Source organism: Cyrtonyx montezumae, unplaced genomic scaffold (assembly GCF_038088225.1).
Source record: "Cyrtonyx montezumae isolate F1298 unplaced genomic scaffold, pur_monq_1.0 scaffold_3, whole genome shotgun sequence".
Lineage (NCBI taxonomy): Eukaryota > Metazoa > Chordata > Aves > Galliformes > Odontophoridae > Cyrtonyx > Cyrtonyx montezumae.
In genome coordinates, this window is record NW_027072034.1 from 43,043,999 (window position 1) to 43,061,777 (window position 17,779).

Here is a 17,779-nt window from a genome sequence, read left to right on the forward strand (position 1 = left end):
GCCATGGTTTTAAAGGGATAGGGGAATGTTACTGACAGTTTATGAGGCAAGAGATAGGGAGAATTTCCTGAGAAATGAGTTGCAATGCTATAAAACAGGTACTGCAGCTTCAGAGCTAATTTCACTTAAAGAAAACGTTACTGCTGTATGAATCAACAATACTGCTTCCACAGTTGATAATGCTGTGAAAATATTTGTCTTTAATGATGCAAAATGCTTTCTCATTTCACAGATCACTCACAGTGCTATTGCAGGAGCAAAATGGAAGGACAAAGTTCTGGTTGTGTGTTTTATGTAATTAGCTCTCCCCCTTTGTAAACAGAACAGATGCTTTCCAACAAGCCAGCCTACTGCCATTAGTATTTGTACTTGAATCTATTGTGAGTGTGAAAAAATACATTTACATATAGGCATTGCACTGTGCAGAGCAATAAACATGACGTATGCAATGGTAGAGATTGCCAACACCTAGAGCATCACTGCCAATTTGTCTACATCATTCTTTGGAGAGAAGGTTAATCTTGATACCAATCCAAAAAATCATGAAGTCAATTCGTTGCTTGTCCATCCTCATAAATAAAACAACCCAGAGGAGGTGGGGCACAGGTGGTAATCTATGTTGGGATCATGCTTTTGATTCTGGTGTCCAGATCATCTGGCTACCAACACAGCTGTGCTTGGGGTTGCCCTGTCAGAGGTGACATTACCACAGCCACAGCTGGCTGCAGAAACCAGACCAGTTGTGTCAGCCTTAAAGGTGACAGGGAATTTAGCAGAGAGGTAACATCTGTTATGCCATGAAAATATTCAGTGAAGCAGTTTGGAATTTCAAATAGAACTATTTTTACTGAAATCAGATCACAGCAAGGAGAGTGTCAGAAGACAAGTGATGGGATGCAAGGAAATGGTCTCAAATTGTTTCAGAAGTGTAGACTGAATATCAGAAAGAATTAATTCACAGAGAGGGTGATCAAGCATTGGAATGGGCTGCCCAGGGCAGTCCTCATCCCTTACAGGTATTTAAGTGACATGTGAATGTGACACTAAGGAACATGGTTTAGTGACAGGAATCAGTAGGTAAGGATGATGGTTGGAATTGATGGTCGTAAAGGTCTTTTCCAAACTACATCTTTCTCTGATTCCACAACCCTATTTATTTTAGCGCTTTGCATCTCTTAAATACTCTCTAGCTTTCATTAATACACACTGGCCTGGAAAATGTGTCACTCTTAAAAAACAATTAAATTATGGAACGATGTCAGAGAGTGGATCCCTTTGAGGTGAGAAGAAATAAGCAGCAAACCTGATGCTCAGTGATGCTGGGATGGGCAATATGAACTAGGGTTACTCAGAGCCTGCCTTCCACATGCTGACTCCTTGCTCCTTGTTCTTCTCACAAAGCAGACTGGAGAAACAGCACAGGCTTGCCCAAATGGCTTAGCTGAATTCAGAGTTAAAAAAAGCAGTGGGAACACCTGAGTCTATACTGGTGAACTGGGCTGTGCAGCAGCATTCCTGCACCCAGAAGAAAGAAGTGTTGAAGACAGGACCATCTCTTTTCTGCCTAGTAAAAGGACTCCAGAGTAGCTCCCTTTTGCTCTGCTATTCTTTAAAAGGACCCAAACCTGTCTTCTTTCTCCAGGAACACTGCCATGCTTTGCTCAATCAAATTTGATCAGCACTGAATGAAACTACAGCTGGTTTAGATCTACAGACCTCACGATGTGTTTGGAAGGCAGACAGAATACTCAGCAAAAAAACCTAGTGGGGAGAAGAAGAATCCAGAAGCAGCAGCAGTGTTTGGGATGCCTTATTTGGCAACAGATTGCTGCCTGGGGAGGCTTCAAAGAACAGCCTGAGGGCTAGAGCAATCCCTCCTTCTGCACAGATAATGTCACCTTATGCTGAAAAAAGAAACTTCACTCATTTTGATATCATTCAAGAAAAATCCTGCCAGATATCACTTTAAAGGCAAACTTCCAGTGTGGAAATATCTTAGACACTCCTTGTAGATTACCAAACTGAACTTTGGGTGATGAAACACATTGGAAATTTAAGATCTGACATTTTTCCAGTATTTATTGTATCTGCTTTTCTCTGCTGCCATGAGGTTAGGCAATTAAACAAAACGTTTATCATGGGGTTTCAATCAATTTTTCTACTCAGGTTCTCATGCATGGATAGCTTGTAAATACTGCAGGGTAATGTTTATTTCTTTAAAACTGCTTTCATAAAACCGCGGAATGCTTTGTTAACCCTAGATCACTTATGAACAAACAGCCATCCTCAGATTATGTCTTCTTTCATATGTATACCATGGTTTAATCCCTTACTTAAAAGTGATTTTATAAAAAAAGTCATATGATCTTTCAGATGCTTTCACTATCTTTTTTTCTCAGTGACCAACACACAGAGGTTACTTCTCTTCCTCTGCTGTTACCCTCTTGTAGAATCCACTTCCTGCTTCCCATTTATTTTTATACTACATTTCATCCACAGAAATATATTTGTTATGATAACAAACTCCTATATTGCTGAAAATTGCTCTGAAAGTCAGTTCTACCGGAAGTGCTTCCTGTCACAAAATTTTACAGATTTAGCAGCAGCTACAACTGTACATTGGCTTTGATGTTTCTCTTATGTATTGCTTATCTTAATTGTTCTTTGTATTAATTTATTTCATCAAAAAGTTCAGCTGTCTCGGATTGCTACAGAGTGATATCCACAAGGGCTGCACCCATGCGTGGACACAGAGGTGGCTTCATCTTGCTCTACAATCAATCATCTAGAGACCCACCATGGGTTTGTAAGTCTAGGTAAGTATGTTCTACACATCTTCTTTGAATCCTATCATATTCTTGTCCATCTCTACTGTCTTCTCTTTACACAGGAAGGTTTTGTGAGAAGCAGAGTTCAGAGATATTGGCTTTCCCATTGCATATTGTGATGCAAGTTTCAGAAAATCAATAGATGTTAGATCTTTCTGCCAGTGGAAACTGGCCAGTGGATTTAAAGCATGAAGCACGTGTGAATACAAAGGCTGCACTAGATTAATCATTGCTAGGAAATCAGTACAAAAAATCTATTTTTCCAAGCCCCCCAGTTGGCTGGTTTGTTCACATAGCTGTCCTTGCCCTTCTCCCCAGAGGACTCCTCAGCCCTTTTTGGGTGTCTGTGAAATGAAAGCCTGATGATTAACCCCCCTCTGTCTACAGAAACACCATGTGAGAAAGAAGACACTCCAGTTGCACAGTGACACATTCTGAGCTCTCATACTGCGGCGGTCCTTGGGCTGCAAACTGACTTCTCTAAGGAGACCAAAATTTGTCGCACCAATGTGGCACTGGAAGCTCTTTAAAAGAGATGTTTCTGTCACAACCCCAACAAGGACCCAAATATTCTCTCAGAGTGAAATGCGGCCACTTGCCTCATTCCTTCATCACTACTGCTGGGGCTGAAAACCCACTGGCAGAGTTGCCAACACTGTTGGAAAGCAAGCACCAGTCTACAGGTGACAGCTTCCATTTTTTCCCCCTGATAAAACCACCACTGTAAAGATCCACTGTCCATTATTTAGTGAAAATCTTTCCTGAAGTGCAGCTACTTGTGAACAGAGATGGGAAAATACATACTTTGGTCTTGGACTTCAGTGTCCTTGCCAGTTGTTCTTGCCCAGAAACCAGGCCCTGTTGCATCCTATGTCCTTGTACAAACCTGTCTTAATGCAGCTCCAGAGACAAGGCAGAGGAAGCATCCCAAAAGCAAAGAGATCCTACAACAAACATGCTGCTGCTGTGCACGAAGGAAGGCCAAGGGCTGCAGTATTGTTATGTGTGAGGGTGTTCAGTGCTCTCTGCTTTACATCTGTCTCTGGGGATGATGATTTATTTCCTTCTCCAACTGTTCTGATACCAAGTGGCAGTTACCTGAGTGAGCCTCATTCATAACCTGTGGGTGGGTAGTCAGGGAGGGTGGCAGACCTGCTTTTCCCCTAGTAGAGAGAAGGCTCACACAGTTCAGCTTTGTTCAGAGCTCCACAAGAAGAGCAGTGCACATGTGGTCTTCATTAGTGACGCTCCTTTGAAATGTCTCCAAGCCCTTGGACTGTAACTCTAGCACACAAAGGGGTGGGGGAAGTGAAGAAGGGAAGAAGGGAAGGAGGGAGGAATGAGGCTGCTGGAATCAACCCTGTGAAATTCAAACAAAGATGGAGATTTTTTTTTAACTTTTTAACTTTTTACCCCTCACTTATTCTTTTTTCTTATTTTTTTTTTTTTTAATAACCCCACCCCCCACCCCCCAGGCACAGAATTGTTCTTAACCTTCTGAACTGGAAAATACATTTCAGAAAAACCCACTGCTCTTCTGTCAAAGCGAAACCAACATGAATAATCTCTTTTAAATTACAAGCATTAAATGACAGAGGGGAACAGTTTTCATTTTGTTGCTCTTTATGCATATGTGCTTGCGTATATGCTTTTGTGGTCGTGTGAAGCCTGTGGGTCTTCAGCAGCCTGGAGTTTAAAAATGCTTTTGAAGGAGTGGTTAGAGCAAGCAGAAGAGTGGGGATTGATCTGGCAAGCTGAAGTAATGGATGTTGATTTCTGCTCATTAGGAACCATGTCACAGAACTGCAGCCTGAACAACATGCATCCCTCCCTCCGACTGCCTGGCATTTCCTCATGCTTCAATACTGTATTCCTCTTCCCAGGAACAATAATGAAGAAGGAAATCATTTGGAAAAAGCCATACTAAGTCTGCATATATTATTTTTCTGTGACTGTGCCCATCAAATTAGATTTTATTAGGATTTCAACACTCTTAAATTCACAGCTGCACATGCATGGCTTACCATACCAGAAATCAATCAGATATTGATGAGAACTAAAGAATATTAGCAGAAAAATAACCAACAGCAAATACAAAGTATGTCAATTAATCCCAGAGGTGATCTGGTTTCCCCCCTGCTGCCTGTGGGAAATGAGAAAATTTCATGGCGCTGACAAAATGACATCCACAGTTCTTTCTTTGGAAGGCTGACAAAGTATCTCTTCCACCCCTGAAGGGTTGGAGACGCACTGATGCCTTCAGCTGGCCAGACATTAGAGCATGAACCTCCAGCCCCACACACATACCTCCTCCCTTCCTGTGCTACCTCCCCAGGTGGTCTGAATTTCCCAGTAGGTGTTCACATGAGGTGGATGGCAACTCTGACACACAGGCTGGAGCAAGGATGTGCTGCCCTGACTGCTTTTGTACACAATGTGATGTTGCTTGTCTTCCACTCTTCCTTGGAGCTCACTGTTGACTGTGAAAAGACACAAAACATCAGAATGTGCCAGCAAGGTTAGACCAGTAAACAATATATTAATGCAGAAAAAAATACTTCAATAGCTTTTGTTAAGAGAAAGCTCTCAGAGGCTGGATTTTAAGGCGTGGGAGTCACTTCCTTTGGTTCCTACTTTCTGTACATGGTCATAAATTGCAGTAAGACATTATTCTCACTTTGACCCATAAACTGTTGTTTATGGAAATACTGAAAACTCCCTGACTTTCAAGTGGGCAGAAAACCTGTTCCAAAATACTGCTCAGAAGAATGGCTCTAGAGTTTTGAATCATGATTATGACTAACCACATATTTTAGGAACTCGGTGCACAAACAGCCTCACTAATCTCTCAGCAGGTTCACAGCCAGGCAGCTCTCTCATTTGATAACCAGAGAGATCAGAATCAGACCCAAGACAGTCATTTTTATACCGCTTGGTATCCTAGTAATGGCCACAAAAAGGGAATATGAATCTTTTGTCTCCACACTTCTACAGACACATTTCCTTTGTATTTATTGCACTCCATTCACAGGTATTTCCAAAAGCCTGGGATCACTCTTGCTTCTGTAGCTCTTTAAATACTCATTCATGGCAGAAAAACAGCCCTGAATAACACAGGGCTGCCATTGCCTGCTTCTTATCTCACCTTCCCCAGCCTAATCCTCTTATAATGCCACTGGCTTCAATAGACACATCCCTGATAATGTAAACTGAGGCCACTGAAAATAAGATCAAATCATACTGTAGCTCATCTTGTTCTAAGAGGAGATATACAAAGCACAAACAGTGAAGATGCTACGTTTTACACTCAATAATAGAACTAGAAATGCTTTTATTCTGATTCGTCAAAAATGTTGGCTCTAGGTAAGTACTAGTTGGTGAACAGGTAAAATGTATCACCATCAATACACGTTTCAATCAGTAAGCATATTAATACAACTCAACAGCTGTGGTGCTGTTTTGTTTTAGAGCAGGCCATGACCACAGACAACTGCAGCTTCATCTTGGAGATGCGACACCAGACCATGCAGCACTCCACACTCATTCTCAGGGTCAGGCACACCGTGCCATTCAGAACAGTGCTATACGAGGGCAGTGCTGTTAGAGATCTCAACACCCTGGCATTCAAGCAGCCCAGTTCCTACTGTGCATGTGCTCCTGCTTAAAATCTGTGCCTACACTGGCAGCCCCTGCAGGCAAGCTGAAGCCTCCTGACGCAAAGGCAAGGAGTTTCAGAGAGCAAGGAGTGAGGAAAATGTAAAATTCCAAACATGAGAAGTAGTAAAATAGTTATGCATTTCAGTTTCTTCTAGAATAAAGATGTTAACCATGATTCCATTTCGGTTGCATGTAAAATGATCCAAGCAAAACAAAAAATGTGCTTCAAAAATGGCTCCAATAATGAGACCTCGAAAGCTAAAACTCGTATATCAGTCACAAAACCTCACAAAATAAATGTGCCAGTGAGCTTTGTTGCAAACAGTATTGGTCACCAGAATGCTTCCCTTATTTTTACTGGGGATTATATCTGCAGTGTGCAGACGTTCTCTTTAGATTAGCATGCATCAAGTGATGAATCACGTAGTATTTAAGAAAAGCACATTTTTCTTGAGATACGTCCACTGTTCTGTTTCTATCAGAATATCTATGATATCATTTCTTCCCTGTGTTATTTTGAATATTTCTGTTGCCTACAGGGACTAGAAATTGCAGATGCAGGCAGAGATTTTTTTCTGAGTTAAATAAACATTTTCAACCAGTTTGCAGTTTGGTTTCAGGTTTCAAGTTCAAACTGGTCCTTATGTTATCCATATGTTTGCCCATTCTTAACAATAGAGTGTTTCTGTAAGCTTTATAAATTTCCTTTCAATAAAAAAGCTCTAATCTAAATTTTGGTAATGTGACCACCGTTTTCACATTACAAACTAAAGGTATGCTCTTTTCAAAAAGGAGGGGCTCACCACTTTCTAGAACTTCGGCAAGTGATAGTGACTCAGGCTGGAAGTCCATTTTAAGTATTCTACAAAAACTACTTCTTCCTTCTGTAATGGGACTGTTTATAGTAAAAGCACGAAATTATTCCATTCTTCAAGCATTTGGGAGACACTCATTTGTACTGTATGGTTCACGATATGCCTAACTTATATTTATCATTAATTACTCTGAAAAAAAATATACTCTTTATTAAACATTTTGAAATCCCCTGAGAAAAACAAACTTCATCAAAGAAGTCTGGAGTTTATGACAAAAACAAAATTCCGAAAATGATAAATAATCATTCAGTCCTTAACATACTTTCTGTGAAAACATGAAAAATGTATCTAGCCATTTCAGGTCTTTCTGTGTTTTCAGTGTTACTAAAGTGGAGCTGTAAGAAAGAAGGGGACAGACTCTTTTGCAGGGTCTGTTGTGATAGGACAAGGGGAGATGGTTTTGAATTAAAAGAGGGGAGATTTAGACTGTGTATAAGAAAAAGGTTTTTTATGGTAAGAGTAATGAAGTAGTGGCACAGGTCACCAAGAGGGGTGGTGGATGCCCCCATCCCTGGAGACATCCAAGGTCAGGCTGGATGAGTCTCTGAGCACCTGACCTAGCTGTAGGTCTCCTTGTTCAATGCAAGGGAGTTAGACTAGGTAGCTTTTAAAGGATCCTTCCAACTCAAAGAATTCTATGATTCTACTCATATGGACTTCCTCTGTAGTAAAGCAACTTCAGCCTTTGAATTTCCTCTTCAGGGGCAGTTTCTAGAAGACTGCAAATGTTCTTCTGTTTTGCCTCTAAACCTTTCCTACCCTTTGCTTACTGCCTCAGGGCTGTTTGCAGTCACAGCTGTAGGTGTGCTAGTTCTATCTCTAAAAGCCCTACAATACTGACCCATTATGATTTCAACCGTCTGACTTGCCATATTGAATTCATACATATTTGAAGGTCTAACTTTTCATAATACCATGGTGTTAACTGTGAGAAAATGAAGCAAGTCCCAGGAGAAGGAAAGGTTGATGTGCAAAGGTTTAATCAGAGGTGTGGAAAGGCTGAGTACATGAAATCACCTCTCCTCCTTGCTACCTCTCTGAGGGAGAAGCCAGCCAAGCATACAGACATATGTCAGAGCCCCATGACTTCTCCCAAGGCTGCCTCCCAGGAAAAGAAAGGATGTACAGGATGATGGGCTGGAGAAGCTGGTGCTGAAAGGGGCTGCACAAGATCAAGAGAAATGCTTTGCTACAGCCTTGGGCTTGATTTTCACTTATGCTAAAATGGCCCTTTGTACCTCAGGCCTAGGAGTTGAACAGGATTGGCAGAAGGCAGTTTTTGGCATGCATGGCAGGGATGAAGGGAAAATACGTGTACAGGAGACAAAGCAAACAGGTATGTGGTGAAGCAGAACTAACAGCACTGCTGATCTTTATAACGTGTTGTCAGTGGTGACTGCTTGTAGGCAGGAAACAAAATATTGTCTTCTATTACTATTCAGACATGAACCTCTAGGTTTCCTGGTTTAAACTATTTCTTCACATGGGAAAGAATAGTTGGCTCCTGATTGAGATTGTTAACCTGGATGCTAATGATTTTAACACCTCTTGCCTGCAAGATTACTTCGAGATATGGGACCTGGAGATATGGCCAGGCTAGGAGAACTTAAGGCTCCCATGTCTGTGATACTATTCTGATTATTTATAAGAAATACATAAAGTTCAATTTCCTTGAAAAAAGAGTAAGTCATTTAGCACGAGATTGTCAGTTTCCTTGTTGTGCTAAGGCCCTTTCTCTCAGCTAGTGCTTGAAAACACCCACTTCATGAATTTTGGCATCCCTGGACAAGCAAATGGAGCAGCAGGCTGTGTTGTATTTTCCTATACTACGTAAACCTCTCACTGAATTGCAAATAGTATTTATCCTGAGAACAAGCTGCAAAGTGCAAGATTATGTTGTAATAACTGGAAGATCAAAAGGTTGAGGAACTCTGGCATTCTGGCCTTCTCAATATGCTGCTCACACTGGTAGGCTGGATATACTGGATTACTTTTTGCCTCTCTTCTAATCACTGTTGTGTTCTGCGCTGTAAACAAATGAAGCATTGCTTTCTTGATAGTCACATTTTAATCACTTCATTGTTGCCACTTGACATCTTAAAAAAAAAAAAAGCATAGCAAAATCAGAAGCTACACTGGATAAGTTAAACATAATATATGAAAAAGGCTACTTTGAATGTTCCAGAATCTTTAGTTTTGTAACAGCATCTGCACATAAAGACCCTTTCCCCATGCAAGCAACGTGTTTATTTACAGTGTGTGCACTTGAGGAAAATATTTCTTTCTTTCCCATTTCTGTTTTTCATTTAAGTTCACCTGAAGGCAAAAAGGCCTAAAAATTTGAAGGAGATGAATGTTAGTCTCATTTTAATGAACTGTGCAGGCTCCATCATGGTATGATCATTTCTGTTATACAGAATTCAAGCTTCCACGAATTCTTAGTTCTTTTCAATGAGATAATGGTTCAGCTTTGAAGATAGTGATTTTCTGATCCTGAGAATTGTATTTATATAAATAACTCAAAATAAAAGCTCCCACTAGTGTCTGTGGTTTGTTCCGTGGCCCTGTGTTCAGTATCCCATATGTATTACCTTTCCCCAGAATTATAGCAAATGAGGTCACTGGCTCAAATGCTTGTCAGAAGATGAAGCTGTGAAGAAATGCTGCTTAATATTCAAAAAAGCAGAATTTACATTTGAATTTGATAACATTTACATGAGAAACCTGATTCCAGGTTGTTAAGCCTATGCAGTAGGAAGAAAAAAAAGTGCAACTTGACCTCCATACCCAGTCAAATCAACTTTAAATTGGGTTGAAGGGTTGTAACTGAGTGCTTGCAAGCATGAATTCTCTTCGCTAAAATGGAATGTAGTTTTTAAACAAATGAGCAAATTGCAGGTTCTTTGCAGATGATTTACAAACAAATAGATGTAATGCAAGTGAGGACTCATCTGATGATGTGAAATTTTAAGTTGAAAAATTACTTAAGACAATTCTAAACACTCTTCATATTATACGTAATTAAATGTTAATTTAAATTAGAAGTGAAATATACTGCTTTGATATAACATACAGGGAGGTAATGTAAAATGTGCTCAGATTTAGAGTAAAATAATATACCTTTTGGTAAAGGCTTGGTGTTTGGGTTATTAGAAGGTTCAGATCAAGAGACTCAGCTCAGATTTAGAAATGCTGACATTTTCCAAGTATTTTAGTGTGATTCTGAGCCCTGACATTTGGTCTGCAAGATCAGCAGCTCTGGTTATCTCAAGAGTGTTTTTATGAAAATATATTAGTGTTTACTTGAGAACTGAAATGGAAACCCTGTGTGTTAAAGGTCCTTTCAAAGACCCTGAGGGATGTAATCCCAGGAAATAAATAAATAAATAGATAGACAGATAAATAAATAACATAAAACCAAACTCAAGTAACCCAGTAAAACTTTGTTGGGAGTCACAGGGGTTAGATTCAAGATTCTGTGATGTTTCTATGTTTTAAATATCAGTTGCCCTCATGCATAGCAGACAGCGAACAGCCAAGATCACAGTAGCCATGGGAAAGGGATTCCCATCTCCAAAATATTCCCCGGGCTATACTGCATTCACTCTTGTGCCCATCAAGCAGGACAGTAGTGATGCTGCACACAGGACGGACATAAACTGGCAGCAAGAGTTGTAGCGCATAACAGAAGTGTTTGCTGGAGTCATCCATGTTGCCAGCAACCTTACAGAAAACGTGTCTGTGTCAGAGGGAGCCTGCTGGGCTATAGCATACCAGCACAGCAAGTCTCTGTTCTCAGAGGCCTTAGAGGCCACCCATTTATGCAGAGTGAATGGAAGAAGTCAAAGCAAATTATATACAAAGCCAAAATGAAAAACATTACAGACACAAAAGCATCCAACATAAGAAAGAAATTGAATGTATTTTATGTGCCCTTATAAGTAGTGAAGAAGGGAGGACAGAATGGAGGATGGAGACCCTATGAGAGATGTAAGTACTCATGGAATCTAGGAGAAAAGCGTCATGCATAACTTTGTGAAAAGGAGATATGGGAAAAGTCAAGATACAGCAGCCATATTGCTTTGTGGAAGTAGCCCAAAGGAAATAAAAGGAGCAGCAAAAGCAAACTGCAGTTCTTCCCTCATCCTCCAGTAGGAGAGAAAATCACAGTAACTTGGTACACACAGAGTATCCTTAATCCTTCTCTGATGTGGTCTTCAGCAGACAGACAAAGCTGCATCAAGGTGAATTAGTTTCACACTGAGGAGAGTTTGTTTCATTCTCAGTATATGGTGTTCACCATTCACTTCCCAAGGCACTGTGCTGGGGCATCACTTGTTTAGCTGATTCTTTCCAAAACAGGAGAAGTATCTTTTGTCTGAGTGATTACTTTTCCTTAGTTACTATCTATCTGTGATAACTAGCTAAAAAATAACCTTTTGCTGTGTAGTTAGTTTACAGATAAGGTACACGAACATTTCCAGTGTACCAACACACAAGGGAGGGGCACTTTAGTAGCCAAAATGGAAAGCAAGAGAAAACACATCTGCTTCTTTTGACTGTAGTGCTGTTTCATGCCCACTTAAAACGTCCATCAAAAAATAGTCTGTGACTTGGCTTGTTTTCTTAGCTACGTAGTATATCAAATTTCTCTGAAGCAAGTAAATGTAACCTCCGTCCAGAGGTCCTCCTCCTCTGTTTCTTTCCTCTTTTCTGCTCTCAGCTACATCAACCCTACATGGGTACTCTTTTTACCAGTTTTGAAACTCACTGGAACTTTCATAGAGCAATTCAGTTCATTAATTCAACACTCGTTTGTTCAGGCGGATTATACTGAGCGCAAAGAGGGAGCTGATGAGCTCCTCTTCCACTCATAGCTGGTCTGGCCATGGTCGAGGCAAGGGAAGTGGAAGGATCATGAAGAGTAGGACATCATTATTTCATATCAGGCACTTAAGTTCAGTTCACCTAAAAGCCTTAGATAACAGATGTAAATAACACTTTACTTCTAGTAACATTTAAAATCCAACCACTGCTTCAATTTTCAGCCAATGGACTTCCTTAGCTCATGATCCTAGCCATGTTTAGAAGTACTCAATTCTCAAGCTAAGAAGGGAGTAACCCAGCTGCAGGACTTTGGTTTTCAATGGGAAGCAGCCTCTCAATGGATTGAAGAAGTAGGCTCGTATTTTCTTGTGCATTCTTACTTCTTCATTCTTTTATTCTTGATTGCTTTGTTACTTCTCTTTGCCCAGATGTCAATAAGCCTCATGGCAAAACTTTGGAGTCAGCTTCCTTATCCTGGAAGACAACAACCTAGAAACTTAAGCTTCTTAATTCCCATGGAAATGTCATTAATGGAGTCTTCCTCTTTCCCAGAGAAACGCCATGTAAGATCCTCAACCTGTTTCATAATTCAGATCATTACAGAATGAATGAGATTTTGAATCCTGAGGGGAAAAAAAAAAGAATAAACCAACTTTTTAGCAGTTCGGTAAAACTGTTTCATTGTGTTTTGCTGAAATTCTTCTACTTGTTGAAATTACTCATGATAAGTTGCAGAGGGCTACTCTTAGTGGAGAACCTTCTCAGCAGTGCAGAGTAGATGAGTTGCATCAGGCTTACATCAACCCTTGCCATCAGCTTCTCACAAACTACGAAATGTCAAAATCATCAGGCACTTTATGGATCAAGTTCAGCAAATCCAAAAGCTCAGCTAAAACTCTTGGGTGAAAACTACAGCTAACTTCACTGCTTAAGCGGAAAAGAATTTTGTACTAGAGATTTACAGATGATGGAATGATCTTCCCCAGGAACTTTCAACTGACCACAGCAAAACTTGTTGGTTTTGAGCTTACTCTAAGATAAATACATATCATCATTAAAAAGTAGGAACAGAAAAAATAAAAATAAAAAATAAAAAAACATGAGAAATGTCTAACTATCTAACTAAACCAAATCACCATATTAAAACATAACATTTCCCCTGAAGAAGTAATGAGTCCCACATGACACATTTCAGCCCATTTAAAGGCACAACAAAAGTACACTGATGTTACAGTGATGAAGAATAAACAAGGTAAAGTCTCATGCAATACCACTGCATTGCAAAATGCCTGTAATATCACATTTGAAAGGATACAGATCTGCAAACACGTCAAAATCACATGCAGTAAAGAAATACAGTGGTTTTAAGGAAATAAAGGTACACAGTTCACACAGTAACATCACAAGTCATGCTAATAATGCTTTGTCTTGAAGAGGGTTGCTTCAATATGATCACTGTCTACGTACAAATGGAATGGTCAGTATTTTGCATTAGTGCACTCTGAAGGAAAGAAAAACTGCTTCTTTGGGCCCTATTGCTGGCATAAAGGCTCTATTGGATGCAGAACCTTCTGTTTAATGGGAAATATAATGTACCTCACCAAATGCTACTCAACTGCACTAAAAAGCAAACCTCCAAATCCTAGCATGCATTCTTAAGATACTTTTGTTTGAAATAAAGATCACTGGATCAATGAATAAATGACAAATAAGAATAATGGGAGTTTGGCTATGAACTCCTCCTATTCCTTGGGAACGCTTGTGCTAGGTTGGGCAAAAACAAGTGAAAAAGAAATGCCTATTTCTATTTGTTCTTGGAAAATAACATCTTGCTTTCTATTGAGCAGGTGTTGACTTTTGCTAATGGATTGTATAGCCATACTCTGTCAACACATCAATATAATTCAGTGTTTTAAGAAGTGGACTGACTGAGACTTGGAACCACATTCAGAGACACTTTAATTCAAACCTCCAACTGTATTTAAGAAACCATATTTAAAAGCTCCCATCCAAGAGGCTGGAATGTGAAGTATGCAGGAAATGTTATCTTACTGGCTTCAGGTCTGCCAGTGATTGTGAAACAGCTTTATTATTCTGGGAAAAAATACAAGCTTCGTTCCAGGCAATGAGAGATTCATTTAAACTTGTTAAACTTTCAGGGAATACAAATAATACAGACTCTGAAGAAAATTTTTAGTGCTCCATCATGTAAAGATAAGATTGGTATGGAAGTCTGCCTTTCGTAAACACTCCCCCTATGAAAATGCACCTAGAAGCATACATGCCTTGATAGGTCTTGTTGGACCTATTTCTTAAAATTAGTTACTGTCAGTAGGTGCATGTTCACAGAAAATAACAGAGTACTCCCACAAAAGTGTGTCACACAGGTGAGAGAGAACAGGATGCTGAGGCACAGTTTCCATGTTTATCTTGCACTGTAGCCCCTGAAGTAAAAGCTGGGTGGTACCTCCCCTGTGCAGAAAGTGTGTACTGTGCTGCAATCTCAGCTCTTGACTCAGCCCAATCAAAAGGCACAGAAGCTCTCATCCAGCCTGTGGGCCTTACCATGGAAATGAATATAGTCTTGCACACACACAGACCTAGAAATTCAATTCTTGGTGCTTCTCAGAATTTCATTTAGTCACTTCTCACTGGCCCCAGGGAACAGTGTAAGGGGTATATAATGTGGTATTTGTGAAGAGATACTACCTATGAAACTAGAGTTGAAGGCTACCATACTTCTGTCCTGGATCTCCACGCATCCTTTTCCGCAGAACGGGTAGATTTCCCATACAGACCCACAAGCATTTGTCTCTCAGGCCAGGTATAAAGCAAATAAGAGTGAGATTTTTAGCTCAGAGAAGCAGTGTAGAGCTTAAATGAACTTATCTCTGGACATAATTTTAAACATTTCTTAATATTTACACAAACAAGTAAAAGCTATGTTATTCTGTGGATCTATTTCTGTGGTCTGATCTTCTCAGATATTAATTTGAACCTCAAAAAATCACATCAAGTTCCATATCAACTACAAAATGCCAATACACAAAGCATTACATATATGCTGGTTGCTGGCCAGCTGGCATTTTAAACAAGTAGTTCAGGGAAAAGCAGTTTTGGTTGGGGCTGACCACAGCTGGCTTCTCATTAGACTACATTTTCAAAATGTAACATTGCCAAGCCTCTGAAGTCTTAACTTATTTTAGACTTTCTCTGACTCACTAGCTTCATAAAATGAAGGGGGAAAAAATGTAGTGTCAACTCCCTGTATACATAACTCTGTGCACTTCATTTACTTACTAAATGTTTGTTACACTAAATCTAATTTTTGCACAATGGTTTGAGTGTCATTCTTACTCCTGCCACATACTAAGTGTAGTAGCTGAAATGCCTTCTTGAACAAATGTAACCCCTACATAATGTAAACATTGCCAAATGTTGCTTCTTGACCTTCGGAAGACCACTAAATAATTATAGATCTTCAAAGAATAATGTGACAATACTAACTTGTCTAAGCTTGTCGTACACTAAGAAATGATCCACAGTTGTCAAACAGAAGAAGCAACTGAGAAATCAAAAGGTACAGTCTCTTAGTCACTTTCACTTCCAAATATGTTGAAGTATATAAAAGAAAGATTCTCAGTGATATAAAGCATAGACCTGAAGAAAAGGCTAACCGAAAGGCAATTCTAAAATACCATTTTCCAGTAGAGATCCTAGCATCATTCCCAGCTTCAGCTTAGGATGCATTATATCATTCTTTAGAAAAAAAAAGAGTAAGATATCTGAAACCAACTAGAACACATCAAACAAAATACAGTGTTCATAAATAGATTAGGTTGTTCTAAATTTAACAGTGTTTTTGTTCTGTACAGGTCTTTCTGTAAGTGATTAAACATTGGAAGAAAATTACAACTGTTTCCTTTAGAGATTTGTTCAGAAACAGTTCAGTACAGACTTGGATGCACCATTTTGCTCATTACTTCTGGTGATCAAAAATATTTAGAAGACTTCCAGTAATACTTTTCTCTTCAAATGTTAATTGATCCTCTTAATCAGTCAAGGAGATTTTGGAAAAACTGTTGTCCTATTCTGCAGGCTAAGTAGGAAACAGTAGCGTCTTTCAGAAAACTAGTAACAAAGGTGTGACAAGAACCCAAAATCTTAGCTCAGAACTTTGAAAATGTATTCTGTCCAAATGGACAGGAAAAGAAAAGATCTCAATAATATATATTAAAATACATCATTGATACATTCAGAAGAGATACATGGTAAATAAAAAAGTAATTACAACTATAATTATTAACAAATGATGTATTTAAGTGTGGCATATGATTTACTTTTATAACACTGCATCATAGGAACACACACACAAAAGTATTATCATCATGAATATAATGATGCAGAGTTTTAAATGAGTTTTCCTAAATTTTGAAAATTTGACTCCTGATCTGTTAATATTCTTACTTCAAAACTCTATCATATAACATGAGTACAAAGGAAGCCACTGATTTAGACAGTGATACAATGACACTATCAAGATCTTAAAAATATGCAGCCTTTTAGGTTCCTTAGGCTAACCATAAAAAATTCACAAACAAATGTTACATCAAGGCTCATGTGGATGGACACCTCAAGAGCAAGCAGGTGAACACGACCTCCTATCTCCCTACCATCCCTCCAGCCCATTCTTCCTTCAGTAGAGTGCCTGTAGCTCCAGGTGGAAGCTGGCTGAATGATGAGCAAGATTTTGCTTCCTCTCAAAGATGCAATAGCAGTGCATTCTCAGATAAGGTAACGCAGTATCTGGAATAATCATTTTTTACCTTTTCCTTGTGTGAGTCACATCTTCACATACAGTTGGTCTGATGCAGATTTCCCTTTCACGTTCAATTTTTTTCTGACCACCTCAGTAGCTTCCTTGAGAAAGTAATATCAGGAAAACAAAAAAATGGACTTCTCAGTTTCTGCAAGTTCATTAGAAGCAGAGTCAGAGTCCAGTGCTCCCTGACTAGATTATTTTAGTTTATTCCACACAATTCTATTTTTTTTAATATCTTATTTACACATTTGATGTTACATGGGATTTTGATTTAGCTGTATCTCTCTGCAGTGTGCTGAAATCAACAAGCAAGCACAAAATAGCAATTGCAATACACATTTGGATCATAATGCAAACATGATTCTCATTTCCAAACTATATGCTCGCTATCATGACAGAATATTCCCAATAGGAAGGGATGCATGGCATAAAGCCAGTTCAAATGTGATGCCTTCTAAGTTCCCTTTTTTGATTGCTCAGTTTTATACTCTGTCTTGGTCTGAGCCATGTACACATTTTCCTCATAGCTGGCCTGGCTAACCCAGGAAGACGTTCCCACTCCTTGGATTAACTCAGGAAAAATTATGTGGATCAGTTGATCCACTCAATTGATATGGCAGTTTATCTGAAGCAAAGGCTACCCTCCATTTCCCACTGTATTGAGATAAGTTTAGCTGTGGTCACTCCCTACATTCTTCAGAGAGCTTCATGAGCACACTATCTTTGTGTCTCCAGTGATCCTTCTATTGTACGGTTGCGTCCATTAGTCA